The sequence below is a fragment of the Nilaparvata lugens genome, chromosome Y (assembly GCF_014356525.2).
Source record: "Nilaparvata lugens isolate BPH chromosome Y, ASM1435652v1, whole genome shotgun sequence".
Classification (NCBI taxonomy): domain Eukaryota; kingdom Metazoa; phylum Arthropoda; class Insecta; order Hemiptera; family Delphacidae; genus Nilaparvata; species Nilaparvata lugens.
The window spans coordinates 1,971,282-1,976,601 of NC_052519.1; positions in this window are offsets into that span (position 1 = coordinate 1,971,282).

The following is a 5,320-nucleotide window of genomic DNA, read 5'->3' on the forward strand; positions in this document are numbered from 1 at the left end:
GAAGAGGATAGAGATTGCAACTTTTTCTTTTCATAACCTCTACACTTTGATAGTGCAGGATGTGAGATGTATCATGCCTTGTACTCTTACTTCTACATGATTCAGAGGTTTGAGCAATAAGAGACAGTTGATTTGATACGATTATATTGTAGTCATACTCTAGTATACATTGGATACAAAGAATATTATCAGACATATATAAATAACATCTCAATCATCAAGGTTTAACAGCACATAGTCAAATAATGGTCCTAGATTAGTACACATTTCACAAAATGCATAGCTATAAGGAAAGTTCAGAATCATCATCTGTTTATTGTGACAAGGATGAAGTGTAGCTGTTGAGAATGTTGAAGAAATCACATGAGCAAAATTCTCGAAAGTTCCAAAAGGATCATGATATCCTTCTCCAATGTTGAATAGTGGCTCAACACCCCACCTTGCACTCATGACAAACATGCAATCCCCGCAAGGGCATGGTGATTCAGGGTCTGCTGGCGCCATTGCTGATTGAAGTATTGGATATAGATGTTGTTGACAGCCCATGTTGATAGCAGGATGAGCACACCTCGACTGACTTTGTAATAACTGCTTCAAGGAAATCCAGCAATGGGTGGAGACAGTTGCGTATGCTCAATGGATTTGTTGACACTTCCTGGCATGAGGTATGATGTCACTTTTCAAGCAATTTTCTCAGAATGCTGTACTGGGATGCATCACCATCTATTTTATAGTCATTTGATAAGGGACATGACCGTTTAGCAGGGATAGTACTGCTTCCTGACTCATTGACTTTATCAATGAGCTCATCATGTGATGAGGAATGTAACCGTTTAGCTGTTGTAGTACTGCTAGCTGCCTGAACCTTGGGAATTTCTTGAGAGTCAATCATCTTTTCCTCCTCATCCTCCTTCTCCTCCTCCTCCTCATCCTCCTCATCAATGTGTGCTAGAGTGGGAATCTTGTAATGTCCATGTGAAAGAGTTGTAATTCCATCATCTAGAATATACCTCTCCTCATCAGCTTTGCTCAGTGCCTTCTTTCTCATGACTTGAGTCATGATCCGATGTTTCCTAGTGCCAAACATCACTTGTTCTCTATAGATATCCTCATCACCATATAGACAATCTAGATAGTCTTGGAAGCCTATGTAACGTTCAGCATCTGGATGTATTTTTGAGAGTTCTCGCACAAGTATTGGTCTCCTCACTCCTTTAGCTTTCTTTATCAATCCACTTGTCAGCTGATTTGGATCACTATTGTAACACCTACAGGCTTTGATCGTAGGCCTACATACTCAAGTGGAGTTCAGCCAGCATATTCGTCTTTGAACTTTCCAAGCACCATTTTGTTTGCATCCGAGTAGCATGGGTGGTCTGCAGGGTACTCTGAAATGTCAAAGGTATCTCTAAGCTGCTGATTGTTGATGATGTCGTTGTACATGTCCTCTGTCTTGACAAGGTAGAATAAACTATCAGTATCTTGATATAAGAGTTGAAGACGGTCCTTGTAGATGGGCTTCATGATGTTATAATGGAATTCATACATGAGGGTTTTGCTGATGTCAAGCACTGATAACCCTATATACATGGGCTTATTGAGCTCCACTTTCTCTTTATGCATTGTAACAGCACAGATATTCTCGCCAAAGATGATGCGGTCCTTGTACACTGGTCGAGCAATCAGTTTCTTCAATCGATTCTCATCATTCACTAGCTCCATACTCATCCTTTTTCGCACATTCTCCATCGTCTTACCAAACACAGCATTGTTCATGAGTTTGAAAAAGTTCTTTTCAAACTTATTCTTCAACTGCTGTCGAAGTCTGGTGTTTAGCATGATGTAGGGTGCTAGGAAGTCCTCCTGCTCAAACCTTACACCTCGATGAACTTTAGTTATTTTCAATCCATGTTGTACTGCTTGTTTTAGGGTGTGGTAATGACATACATATCGTTCATGGTTGCTTAGAGCTGTCATGAGTCGTACATGATTAGATTTAAGAGTTTTTTTGTTCTCTGCCAGGAATGGGAAGTCATTGTGCTCATCATGCAATTCGGAAGGGTACTCAATGTCCACCTCCAAGATGTAGCCAATCTTTTGAACATCTCCAACACCCTCAATACCTCTGCTCACCCCCTCCAACTCATCTTTCTTCATCCACTGGAATTTCCGGCATGGAAGTGGTTGGCACATTGCCCAGCCATACAGGTTGTTCGCATCTGTGTACAGGAGATATGATGTAGGCTTCTTGGGGTCAATAGGCGCTCCTGTGTAGGCATTGTTGGCTACAGCATGACGGTGTATACAATTTGTTATTCCTCCTCTGATACCTCGCTCGATAAACATGTACATGTCATAGTCAGTAGGGAGCTCAAGCTCAACTTCAGTATATTTCAGCATGACATCAAAGGAAAAGCCTGGAGATGTAAAGTAGTGCGCACAATCCAAATCATAAGTCTTCATGCATACATCGCGGAAGCTCTCAAAGACATCGGCCAACAGGAGAACATCTGTTTTCAAGTATAGGTCACTGTATTCTCTCAGAGTTCTACAACTAAATTGGTTCCACACAGTTTGAGCATGTTCATAACCATCACTGCTAACACTCCTATCAACCAGCTTGCTGAAAAATGCCTCTTTGGGTGGTAGCAATGTTTCTTCGAGTCTCTGCCATTAATCGCAGTAGTTGTATGGAAACACTCCTTTCCTTGAGACAAGGCTCAATTTGTTTCCAAACACTTTGGCAGTATGTGGTAGCACTTTGGACAAGTCTTCCGGATTCGATGCTGATTTGACTAGGTTGGTGACCAGATTGTCTAAACTATCAGGCGTAAACCGGAATGTATCAATGAATTGAAGGTACATTTTCGGAGATATTTGTTTGGTGAATGATATATACTTTTCCGATGAGTTTGGGATGACAGACAGCTGATCCTTATCTCTACCCAGCTCTGGAATAATGAGGTGTGTAGAAACATCTGATGTTTGAAGAGTTGTGGAGAAACACTGGTATGAATGATTGTCGCTGTCGCTGCAGGTTGCATTTCCGGCATAATGCATTCCGGTAGATACCAGTTATATGACAATGGTCATACACCTTATCTTTATTGAACCATTCATTGCAGTCCTTACAGAAATCAGCTGCATTATGTCGTTCTTGCTCTCTTTTGGTTAGTGGGAGCAACTTGATATTCCTGCAGTCAATTGCCTCATCTAAATCTTTTGCATACATGGGTCTTCACGAAATGTTTGACGGCATCAGGACCCCTGTAGACAATCGGCTCATGAGGGATTAGGTTAGTGATTGTCAGCCAGGAATCTTCCAAATATGGGTCCCGCACAAAGTATAAGCAGTAACTCATTGCCTGATGGTACTGGATAACTTTGATAGCTTTACCAATCCATTGTTCATTGTCTTCATCAGGTTTCTCCAGGATGCACTCAAGATCGGCGTATGCTAAAACAGGTGCTCTATACTTTTGCACATGTTTCTCATACTTTAAGGTTGGAGGTTTACCATCTTTTTCAACCTGTGGCATGATGATTCTTGCTGTATTATTGCCAGCACAATACTCCTCATGCTCAGCCATCCTGCATTCTCCATCTCTGTTCTGGGTGTAATGGGTGAAACATTGTCTGCAGATGATAATTCAACTTTTATGTTTTGTGAGTTGGGATCCCACAAGTCTTTCAAAATTTTTAATGTAGCAGTAGTGGCTATTTGATTTATGTTCATTGTCATCCTCAAGGGTGCTGTTTTCATCATCATCCTTACTCTCACAGAGGAGGAGAAGATCAAAGTGATCTGCCTTCATTGCATTTCCAACTATTCTTGGTAATATAACGTTCTTCTCATCCATACCATAAATATTAACTGATACCTCTGGATTATCTTTCTCAAATCTATCGATTTGACTGATGGTAGTTGGAAATCCAATGCCTGAAAAGTTGTATCTCTCTTCCAATTGATGGTATCACTCATTGACTCGTTCAGGATGGCTGCCTTGTACATGTTTGGCGAGGATAGCCCATTTGAAACATTGCTGGTCCTTGTTTATAGGATTGACGATTGCCTTTCGTGCTGATAGAAGAGGTGGAAGACTGATGTAGGATGATCCACGCAGGGGAGTATGTTTGCTAATCCTGATGAGCAATCCATCGATGATAAGCAAACTCCATCCACTAGAATTTCCTTCAAATTTCGACTCCTCATCCAGTAGGGTCATGCACACTTGGTTGATGATGTCTGGAAGATTGATGATACTGAAGATGGTGTAGTTTGGAGTTTTGAAGGCGACATTCTGAAACTCTTCTTGTTCAAAGAAGGTCTTATCAAGGGTGCTGCGGAAATATGTTGCCTCCAATACTAGATTGAGCTTCATTGCTCCATGTGTCTGCAGTTGCTGACTGATGATGTGAACAATTTCATCCTTCAGACTGCTCAGAAAGGTGTGGAAATCTTTGGCAGGCTCATCCTTGTATGCATTATTGTAGTATAGAGTCGTGAGTTGGGATTTGAATGCCTCCTCCAGGACAACAAACTCATCCACTGAGTTTGCTGTTTGTTGACATCGTGCAGCTTTGCTCATCTGGAACAATGCAAAACGATATTGTATTAGTATGGTATGCAGTATTCAACTCTATATATATATACCTTCATCAACAGATGTGGGGGATGAAGGCAGTGAATCAGTATCAATATCTAGGATCGTGGGTTGGGTTTGTGAGTGGGGATGGAGGTTTGTAGGTGTTTATGTTCTAGGGATGATGGTCGGGAGCTGTATGGGGGAATGTGAATGGGGTCTAGGATCTACTTCCTGAGGTGGGATGGGTGCTCCTGATCATTAGAACCATTGCCGCTCATGTCTGAAACGACATTCATACTATCAATGTCAAACATATTGTGGGTACAGCCTAATTCTAGGGCAAAGACTTGTTATATGTTTTTTAGGTTGGGTTGAATTACAACCACCAACTCAAAGAACATAATTCACAATTGAACTCTCAACTTGTATCTATTGGAGCCTGATTCATAATTACACTAGTCATTTTCGAATTTAAGTCATTTTAGAATTTAATTGTCAGTCTCAAACTACTTCAAAATTCTACTCTTTTGAACCTAATTGTCAAATCATGAATATAATATAAATATATATATATATATATATAACTATAAAATGCACTGGTACTTACTCTTGATGTTGATAAAGATGAAAGTAATCCAAAACCAATACACCAAAATCACACACACACGTACTGGTGGAACACACGTACTGACGGCACAACTGCCCAAGACACAATGTCTCACTCCTTGCAGAAC